The sequence below is a fragment of the Triticum aestivum genome, chromosome 3B, assembly GCF_018294505.1.
Source record: "Triticum aestivum cultivar Chinese Spring chromosome 3B, IWGSC CS RefSeq v2.1, whole genome shotgun sequence".
NCBI lineage: Eukaryota > Viridiplantae > Streptophyta > Magnoliopsida > Poales > Poaceae > Triticum > Triticum aestivum.
This window is the reverse complement of record NC_057801.1, coordinates 409,213,381-409,225,176: the sequence shown is the minus strand read 5'-3', so window position 1 is coordinate 409,225,176 and position 11,796 is coordinate 409,213,381.

The window sequence follows — 11,796 nt, the reverse complement described above, 5'->3', positions numbered from 1 at the left end:
ACACACGCGGTTGATGTATTTTAATTCAGATCTGGTTCAAGTTATCTACAACCGAACATTAACAAATTCCCATCTGCCTATAACCGCAGGCACGGCTTTCGAAAGATTATACCCTGCAGGGGTGTCCCAACATAGCCCATGATAAGCTCTCGCGATCAACGAAGGATATACCTTCTCCCAGGAAGACCCGATCAGACTCGGAATCCCGGTTTACAAGACATTTCGACAATGGTAAAACAAGACCAGCAAAGCCTCCCGCTGTGCCGACACATCCCGATAGGAGCTGCACATATCTCGTTCTCAGGGCACACCGGATTGTCCAAACTTCCGGTAGGCCAGCCCAGAGTTGCCCCTGGTGGCCACCGGCGGCTGACAGGTTGGACCAACACTCACGACGAGCACTGGCCCGGGGGGGTAAAATAAAGATGACCCTTGAGTCTGCAGAACCCAAGGGAAAAAGGCTTAGGTAGGCAAATGGTAAAACCAAGGTTGGGCCTTGCTGGAGGAGTTTTATTCAAAGCGAACTGTCAAGGGGGTCCCATAAATCACCCAACCGCGTAAGGAACGCAAAATCCGGGAACATAACACCGGTATGACGGAAACTAGGGCGGCAAGAGTGGAACAAAACACCAGGCATAAGGCCGGGTCTTCCACCCTTTACCAAGTATATAGATGCATTAATAATATAAGAGATATTGTGATATCCCAAACATAATCCTGTCCACCATGGAGCAATCTTCAACTTCACCTGCAACTAACAATGCTATAAGAGGGGCTGAGCAAAGTGGTAACATAGCCAAGCAACAGTTTGCTAGGAAGGGCGAAAAGGTTAGAGGCTGACATGGCAATATGGGAGGAATGGTAAACAAGTGATAGGTAGCGCAGCATAACGATAGAACAGAGCAACTGGCAAGCAAAATAGAAGTGATATCGAGGGTAATGGTCATCTTGCCTGAAATCCCGCAAGGAAGAAGAACGAGTCCATGTAGAAGACAAACAGACGTAGTCGAACGAATCCTCACAACTCCGGAACGAAACCAAAGCTAACGAGAGAAGCAAACCGGAAAGAAGCAAGCAACATGGTAAACACACAAGCATAATCATGGCATGATACACAACCAAATATGATGCATGTCCGGTTTAATGAGGCATGGCATGGCAAGGTAAAGCAAACAACACTACAATTTAAGTGGAGCTCAATATGCAACGAGTTGTATATTGACGGAACACCACATCAATTATTTAGTTCACTCTCGGTTATGAACACAACAATATTAAATGTTATTAAACATGGCAAGGGTGAAGCATAATCAATCCACCTATTTAAGCAAGTTTAAATAAGGCCGGAAACAAACAATAATTCCGGAAAATCCCCATATGTCATTTAGCAATTAAAGCAAACAACAATTTTAAGCATTTTATTTGTTGTTAACATGATGCGGATGACATATACAAGTTTTATGCCATTTTTATGAAAATGTTGACATGAGCATGTTATGAAGCATTTGGTCACCATGGCAGAACGAAAAGGGTGCCACGGCGGTGAAACCAAAAATGGTGCCACGGCAACATATCCGAGAATGATGCGACGGCAACATACCCGAAAATGATGCCACGGCAACATATCCGAAAATGATGCCACGGCAACATATCGGTTCCGGTAGCTCACGGAGATACCGGTGCAAAAGGAGGCGTGCGGAAGAGCGAGTCATGCAAGATGGTGGGGTGATCCCGGATTCCGGGTTCCCACGGGACGGTGGCATGGCAAAAGAGGGGCATCGCAAGGACGATTCGATCACGGTGCAAAACTCGAGCATCTCATACAACACACATTCGTACACGGGCGGTCGTCTCTGTGGTTATACCTTTGAAGCGTGAGTTTCGGGCGGAGCGAGTTCGTCGAAGGAAGTAGTTGTTCACGTGGCGACGGTAGTGGAAGTAGTTGTACTCGGCGGCGGCGGTAGTTGTACACGTTTTCGTAGATGTACATGTTGGCGGTAGTGGTACTTGGTGAAATCCACGGGTGTCAGTAGTTGTACACGGGTCGTCGTGGGAAGTAGTTGTTCTCGTTTCGTAGTCGTACATGTCGGCGGTAGTGGTACATGTTTTTCATAGATGTTTAGGTCGTCAGTAGAGGTACTTGACGCGTCACCGTGTAGTCGAACTTGGCAAGCGATGGTCGTCGTGGTACTTGGCGTCTCACAGTGTAGTTGTAGACGGAGTCGAATAGAGGGCCTTGACGATTCAACGGGTATGAAGCAACGGAAACGCACAGGCCTCCCATGTACTTGAAGCAATCCGAGATGATCTCGACGATCCAGCGAGGCGACGGTACAGGGCAGTCTTCGTCTTGGCAGGCAACGGTCCAAGCGAGCAGCAGCTCTGCTCAATGCAGGGCAGCACGGAGCGATGTCGGGGAAGTCAACACGGGGAAGATGCGTTTGCTCATATCCTGGATGAGACTGAGGCGAAGGTGGGATATGATGCGGGGCGGCTGTAGCTTGCAGAGGAGGTCGAGGCAGGGGGCGCTGGAGTTGGCCTCCAGTGGCGGCGCGGGAGGCCCGGCACGGCGTCGGCGAGAGGATGCAGCAGCTGCTGCTGCTGCCGGCGGCGAGGTCGAGGCGAGGCGCTCCTGGTCGCAGCGACCGGAGGGGCGACGGGGCAGCATCGGGCGCACAGGGCGAGGAGAAGGGCGAGGAGGTCTTGGCACATGGACTGCAGGGCGGAGCGCGGGAGCAAGGGGAGGCAGTGGTGCTGGCCATGGCGCCAGTGCACAGGGATGGTCGCGGCTTCGAACGGCGACGGGGTGTAGGAGGCGCTCGAGGAGGAGGCCGAGGGGAGAAGGCGCTCGGGGAGAGAAGGGGCTCGGCGCTGCGCGGGAGGATCTTCTCTCCCTGGCTGGATGCGGCATCGAGGGAGAGAGCGAGGGAGATGGGATCGGGCGCAGGAGGTGGGGGGGATCGAGCGAAGGGTTGCGGCGCTGAGGGAGGAGACGAGGGAGAGAGATGCGGGTCGAGAGATGAGGGTTCGGGGCTAGGGTTAGAGCTGGGTTTAGGTGGGCTGGGCCTAGGGAGACTGGGCCGGCCTGGTGGGGAGAAGAATGGACAGGGGCCTGATTGCTGGGCTCTCTTTGCCCTCTCTCTTCAAAACTCTTCCAAAAACCAAAAAGCAAAGAAAGAAAGGGAGAGAAAAGAAATGAGTGGACAAGAATTAGGGCATGGGGGTAATTTTCTCGGACTCGCAAAAATATGCTCGTTCCAAGAAAAATAGAAAGGCCATGATTGAAGTATTTAAATTCAAACTCATTTGAATTTAATTCAAATGTGTTTGAACTAGGACTTGATAAAAGGAAGGTCCAAAAATGTTCGGATTTTTGGTGGAGCTCCGGAAAATGATGAGATAATTATTGGCAAGGTTAGAGAGCAAGAAATGAGATAACAAAGGCATGGAGAATTATTTGCAAGTGTGTTATGGTGATTTCCGAAATAAAGAAATATTTAATATAGCTCCCTAATATTGGAGGATATGTTATAAAGAGAAGTCACCATGTGAATATCCCTCGATTTAAATAGATCAAAAGATCTATGCAATTTATTTAGTTGAGTTTTAAAAATTAAATGGCATGATGGCATGATGACATGATGCAATGCAAAAAAATAAAAGAGCAAGCAAAAAAATAAACACACAGCGAAACTCGGAAACCCTGGAAGGCATCTGAAGCTCTGGTCTTGGGGCGACACAACACTCCACCACTACAAGAGGATCTCGTCCCGAGATCTAGAATGGCACCAGAGAGAAAACGAAAGAGGAAGAGAAGAGGTAAAGCTAAGTTGCTTCTTCGACAAAAGATTGAAACCAAAGAACCTCGAGAGGTTGTAAAGTTGAGAGAAAGAACACAACGGAGTTGAACACAATTGAGAGCAGTGTTGTAGAAAAATAGTAACAACGAACACCATGTGAACCTTGGAGGTTGCAAAGCTATGAATGATGAGCACAATGAGCAAGAAGGAATTGAAACCACTCTGGTTGAAACGAGATAAACAAGGAACAAGGAAGAACAAATTCGGACAACACTCCGGTTGAAAAGAGATGCAAGACTTGATAAGATGAAAAAGAACTTGAAGAGGTGACACAGCACTCCGGTTAAATGGATAAGCAAGAAAAGAACACGATCCTCACAATTCGCGATGATGAGTGAAGAGAGCAACATCACAATGCCTCCGGAAGAAATGTAAGAATGGAATGGAATGAACGGAAGAAAACTTGATCTTGAAAGAGCACACTTACAGGAAAAGCTAGAATGGAGTTGTTGGATTAACAACAACGAAAGGATAAGCTTGTTGTGGGCTTATGGAAAACATCTCAAAACTATGAGGTGACAACCGGCCACTAACAGAAACAATTGCTTGCTTGAGATCAACGAAGAGATGAAAACCTCTTTCACCGAGAAGGATATGGAGAAAGCTTGGATCATTGATAAGCACCATAATAGCAACATTCCTTAGGGAAGGCTTTAGGTGAAATCTATACCAAGATAACTCCAACGAAGATATTGATGGATTTAAAATACCTCTTCTCAACAACATGTGAATCACGAAGCATGAATGGAAATTGTCAAGAATGATATAACACCATCTCAAAAGATAAGGTAGAAATAATAGCACTTGAAATGCAAGAAGAAGAATACTTGAACTCCCCAAAACAAAACATGTGTTGAGCACCATGTTTATTTTAGAGTGTAGCTTGGCGGGTCATAACTCCGAGAGAAATCTTGAAGAACAATTGAAGGATGAAAAGAATCCTTGATGAACCATCATGTCGAGCCTCCATGAAGAAGTCTGGTAATAAAAGGATGAAAAGAATAAGATTGAAGCCTTGAAATGATTTAGACGGGGCTTCGCGACGAGATAATGCGGAAAACTTGGGACTCCGGTAAAAGAAAAGATGAAGCATCTCGAACCGAGAAATGTGACATGATGAACAACTCTGGAAAGAAGAAACTAAATCACTTGGATGAAACAATAATAAGAATTACGTTATGCCTGTCCTTCACCAATTTAAATTGATGACAAGCAATGGATTTGGCATACTACTTATTCTCGTAGATAGGATTAAGAGAGATATAGCGCAAACTTCAGAAGGTATTGATGGAACCACCGTTGGAATTTGGAAACAATCAATATTTTGATACAATAACAACGGAAGAGGAATGTTGAAAGAACCACCGTAAGAAAAGAAAAGATAGCAAAACACCGGGAAGAGTTTGAAAACAAACGAAGATACTTGAGAAATTTAGATATATGAGAACGAAGAGATCGTGAACTGATTAGAGGATATTTGGACGATGCACCGGAAGAATTTGAGAACGAGAGCTGAAAGCTGAGAATGAATAATTCTGAGAAGATGGGCTCCGGAGAATCAAACTGTAAAGACTCCTGAATTGCTCTGGATGGGTGAAAAGAACTCTCATAATCAAAAACAATTATGAGGATGGCATGAAGCTAGAACCACGAATCTTTGGAAGAATGGGTAAGTATTTACATGAACTCTTCTTCGGTCTTCAAAATTCAAGAATGACAACGAGAAACATCACCATGAATTGTTGAGATACTCGGGGATGAAAATTAGAAAGGTTGAACCAACGATGAAAAGAATTTGAAAGATCTTGGAGAAGGACATATGACTGATGATAATTCATTCTTACGTCAAACTTGGAAATGAATTTGAGAATCGCTCCTGATAACTAGAAGAGTCAGGTAAGATCCTGGGAAAAGACCTGTGGGTTAGGGCCCACTAAAAAGGAAAACACCGTTGAACGATTGATTGAAGGGGGGGGGGGGGTTGCACCGGTTGAATTAAATGACTTGAATGAGATAATAATCTCCAAATAGTTTGAACATATTAAGAATGGAAAACACGAATCTTCTGAGATATCTTGATCACTCCGGATAAGAATAGAGAGAGGTGAACAATTATGAGATGCACCGGCATGGGATAGCATTTAAACAAGGAAAAAGGATATGATCAACACCGAAAGCTTGAGGTAAATCCACCGAAGAAGAAAAGAGAACGAAGAATGATAAACTTGAAGCTCCGTTAGTATCTTCTTGAGAATCACCGGATAAGAACATTGATTGCAAGGAGTGAAGAGGCTTCACATGAATAAATGGATACTTGATTAACATATATGAGTCCTTGAAGGAAAGAAAGGGTGGGAGGGCGGGAAAACATAGACAACTTGGGATGAACGAAACAAACATCGTTGAGAAAACATAGAATTGATCTTGCAGATGGGGAGAATGATGGGATCATCTCGAAGAGAAGCGCACCGGTTGGAAAAGAATTAACATGACAACCTCAATGATCAAAAGGATTAGTATTCACATAGCAATATGAGAACACCGTTTAGGAAAGGTATGGATTCAACATTTGACTTCGATGCAACTCGAATACCACAAATGAAACAAAACAATGGATTTGGCTTGCAGAATAAGCCAGAACAAACATATGATAGAGATTTCGTCCGAAATTTTCGTGGTGGGGCCCACACGGGCTCGAGTGTACAGCACCATCATGTACAAGGCAGTGCACATGACATACGAAGTGTCCCCGAACCAGTATAGCCAAAGGTTCTTTAAGACACAATGAGACCACTGTAAAAACGATCGTGGAAAGGCGGACCACTAGACGTCGAACCCCAATCTCATATCATGCATCTGTCAAAAAGATATTCTAGGAGCTACTTGAATTCCCACCTATAAAACTCCCGAAACATTCTGGTTATGCAATCTGGTGTTGGGGATATAGGGGAAGCAATATATATCTCACCCAAAACTAACAATCCCTACATCCAAGCTGTATCCATCCGTCAACACATAACCAAGAAACCTTCGGAAATCGTGTACCTCAACCTTCGAAAAGCATCCATTATACGAGTTATGGCAATACTCTCGAGCTCGCCCCAGTACTGGGTTATCGAGGTTATCTCACCAACAACTGCATAAAAGAGATTTTCGATGTCAGCAAAACTCAGGTATTCCAGAACTGCAACGATAAAATTGTCGCGACAACACCTCGGAGCTCAACTCCCCGGGTCAATGCCACATAATAGACAGGAGGCACCAAGAACAATGTTCTCGTCACAAAACCATCGGAACAATTCCAAGATACCCGCGTGATCCTAAATATTTTTTTAGTGAAATTTGAGGCGAGGAAAGAAAAATCATCTACGTCAGGAAACCTCACCAGAGCGACGAAGGGACTGAGGAGTAAAAAGAATCCTACTCTCCGATATATATAATCCTAAGACTCAAAACATTTTTGTTCTAGACTCAACAACGCCAGCAAAGAATCAAGCAGGTGGCTCCTAAGTCGGGGATGGCTCTGATTACCAACTTGTAACACCCACGATGCGGCTATATCTCCCACGTGTCGAAGCACGACTTAGAGGCATAACCGCATTGTGGTTTTGTCGCAAGAAGGGTCATCTTCACACAATCCCATGTAATGAACAAGACTGGGATAAAGAGTTGGCTTACAATCGCCACTTCACACAATGAACATGTAATAAATCATACATCATTCAGAGTACACACATAGTCCGACTACGGATGAAGCTAAAAGAAAAGAAGATAACCCAACTGCTAGATCCCCGATCGTCCCAACTGGGCTCCACTACTGAACAACAAGAAACAAAACATAGCAACAACTAAGATCTTCTTTGAGCTCCCATCTGAGCTCGGTGGCATCGCCTGCACTGGTATCATCGGCACCTGCAACTGTTGTGATAGTATCTGGTGAGTCACGAGGACTCAGCAATCTCAAAACCTTATGGGAAAGGAAGGGGTAAAGTGGTGAGGTTGCAGCAGCGACTAAGCATATATGGTGGTTAACATACGCAAATAAGAGCGAGAAGAGAGCAAACGGAATGGTCGTGAACTAACAATGATCAAGAAGTGAACCTGAACTCCTACTTACGTCAAACATAACCCAAAACCGTGTTCACTTCCCGGACTCCGCCGAAAAGAGACCATCACGGCTACACATGTGGTTGATGTATTTTAATTCGGATCTAGTGTCAAGTTATCTACAACCGGACATTAACAAATTCACATCTGCCTATAACCGCAGGCACGGCTTTCGAAAGATTATACCCTGCAGGGGTGTCCCAACTTAGCCCATGATAAGCTCTCGGGATCAACGAAGGATATACCTTCTCCCAGGAAGACCCGATGAGACTCGAAATCCCGGTTTACAAGACATTTCAACAATGGTAAAACAAGACCAGCAAAGCCTCCCGCTGTGCCGACAAATCCCGATAGGAGCTGCACATATCTCGTTCTCAGGGCACACCGGATTGTCCAAACTTCCGGTAGGCTAGCCCAGAGTTGCCCCTGGTGGCCACCGGCGGCTGACAGGTTGGACCAACACTCACGACGAGCAGTGGCCCGGGGGGGGGGGGGTAAAATAAAGATGACCCTTGAGTCTGCAGAACCCAAGGGAAAAAGGCTTAGGTAGGCAAATGGTAAAACCAAGGTTGGTCCTTGCTGGAGGAGTTTTATTCAAAGCGAACTGTCAAGGGGGTCCCATAAATCACCCAACCGCATAAGGAACGCAAAATCCGGGAACATAACACCGGTATGACGGAAACTAGGGCGGCAAGAGTGGAACAAAACACCAGGCATAAGGCCGAGTCTTCCACCCTTTACCAAGTATATAGATGCATTAATAATATAAGAGATATTGTGATATCCCAAACATAATCCTGTCCATCATAGAGCAATCTTCAACTTCACCTGCAACTAACAATGCTATAAGAGGGGCTGAGCAAAGCGGTAACATAGCCAAGCAACGGTTTGCTAGGAAGGCTGAAAAGGTTAGAGGCTGACATGGCAATATGGGAGGCATGGTAAACAAGTGATAGGTAGCGCAGCATAGCGATAGAACGGAGCAACTGGCAAGCAAAGATAGAAGTGATATCGAGGGTAATGGTCATCTTGCCTGAAATCCCGCAAGGAAGAAGAACGAGTTCATGAAGAAGACAAACAGACGTAGTCGAACGAATCCTCACAACTCCGGAATGAAACCGAAGCTAACGAGAGAAGCAAACCGGAAAGAAGCAAGCAACATGGTAAACACACAAGCATAATCATGGCATGATGCACAACCAAATATGATGCATGTCCGGTTTAATGAGGCATGGCATGGCAAGGTAAAGCAAACAACACTACAATTTAAGTGGAGCTCAATATGCAACGAGTTGCATATTGACGGAACACCACATCAATTATTTAGTTCACTCTCGGTTATGAACACAACAATATTAAATGTTATTAAACATGGCAAGGGTGAAGCATAATCAAACCACCTATTTAAGCAAGTTTAAATGAGTCCAGAAACAAACAACAACTCCGGAAAATCCCCATATGTCATTTAGCAATTAAAGCAAACAACAATTTTAATCATTTTATTTGTTGTTAACATGATGCGGATGACATATACAAGTTTTATGCAATTTTTATGAAAATTTTGACATGAGCATGTTATGAAGCATTTGGTCACCATGGCGGAACGAAAAGGGTGCCACGGCAGCGAAACCAAAAATGGTGCCACGGCAACATATCCGACAATGATGCCACAGCAACATATCCGAAAATGATGCCACGGCAACATATCCGACAATGATGCCACGACAACATATCCGAAAATGATGCCACGGCAACATATCGGTTCCGGTAGCTCACGGAGATACCGGTGCAAAAGGAGGCGTGCGGAAGAGCGAGTCATGCAAGATGGTGGGGTGATCCCGGATTCCGGGTTCCCATGGGACGGTGGCATGGCAAAAGAGGGGCATCGCAAGGACGATTCGATCATGGTGCAAAACTCGAGCATCTCATACAACACACATTCGTACAGGGCGGTCGTCTCTGTGGTTATACCTTTGAAGCGTGCGTTTCGGGCGGAGCGAGTTCGTCGAAGGAAGTAGTTGTTCACGTGGCGATGGTAGTGGAAGTAGTTGTACTCGGCGGCGGCGGTAGTTGTACACGTTTTCGTAGATGTACATGTTGGCGGTAGTGGTACTTGGTGAAATCCACGGGTGTCAGTAGTTGTACACGGGTCGTTGTGGGAAGTAGTCGTTCTCGTTTCGTAGTCGTACATATCAGCGGTAGTGGTACACGTTTTTCATAGATGTTCAGGTCGTCGGTAGAGGTACTTGATGCGTCACCGTGTAGTCGAACTTGGCAAGCGATGGTCGTCGTGGTACTTGGCGTCTCACCGTGTAGTTGTACACGGAGTCGAACAGAGGGTCTTGACGATTCAACGGGTATGAAGCAACGGAAACGCACAGGCCTCCCATGTACTTGGCGCAATCCGAGATGATCTCGATGATCCAGTGAGGCGACGGTACAGGGCAGTCTTCGTCTTGGCAGGCAGCGGTCCAAGCGAGCAGCAGCTCTGCTCAATGCAGGGCAGCACGGAGCGATGTCGGGGAAGTCAACGCGGGGAAGATGCGTTCGCTCATCTCCCGGATGAGACCGAGGCGAAGGTGGGATATGGCGCGGGGCGGCTGTAGCTTGTAGAGGAGGTCGAGGCAGGGGGCACCGGAGTTGGCCTCCAGTGGCGGCGCAGGAGGCCCGGCACGACGTCGGCGAGAGGATGTAGCAGCAGCTGCTGCTGCCGGCGGCGAGGTCAAGGCGGTGCGTCTCCAGGGGCGGCAAGGAGGAGGTCGGGCGCGGTGCTCCTGGTCGCAGCGACGGGAGGGGCGACGGGGTAGCATTGGGCGCATAGGGCGAGGAGAAGGGCGAGGAGGTCATGGCATGAGGATGACAGGGCGGAGCGGGGGAGCAAGGGGAGGCAGTGGTGCTGGCCATGGCGCCAGTGCACAGGGACGGTCGCGGCTTCGAACGGCGACGGGGTGGAGGAGGCGCTCGAGGAGGAGGCCGAGGGGAGAAGGCGCTCGGGGAGAGATGGGGATCGGCGCTGCACGGGAGGATCTTCTCTCCCTGGCTGGATGCGGCATCGAAGGAGAGAGCGAGGGAGATGGGATTGGGCGCAGGAGGTGGGGGGGATCGAGCGAAGGGTTGCGGCACTGAGGGAGAAGATGAGGGAGAGAGATGCGGGTCGAGAGATGAGGGTTCGGGGCTAGGGTTAGAGCTGGGTTTAGGTGGGCTGGGCCTAGGGAGACTGGGCTGGCTTGGTGGGGAGGAGAATGGGCAGGGGCCTGACTGCTGGGCTCTCTTCTCCCTCTCTCTTCAAAACTCTTCCAAAAACCGAAAAGCAAAGAAAGAAAGGGAGAGAAAAGAAATGAGTGGACAAGAATTAGGGCATGAGGGTAATTTTCCCGGACTCGCAAAAATACGCTCGTTCCAAGAAAAATAGAAAGGCCATGATTGAAGGATTTAAATTCAAACTCATTTGAATTTAATTCAAATGGGTTTGAACTAGGACTTGATAAAAGGAAGGTCCAAAAATGTTTGGATTTTTGGTGGAGCTCCGGAAAATGATGAGATAATTATTGGCAAGGTTAGAGAGCAAGAAGTGAGATAACAAAGGCATGGAGAATTATTTGCAAGTGTGTTATGGTGATTTCTGAAATAAAGAAATATTTAATATAGCTCCCTAATATTGGAGGATATGTTATAAAGAGAAGTCACCATGTGAATATCCCTCGATTTAAATAGATCAAAAGATCTATGCAATTTATTTAATTGAGTTTTAAAAATTAAATGGCATGATGGCATGATGACATGATGCAATGCAAAAAAATAAAAGAGCAAGCAAAAAAGAAACACATGG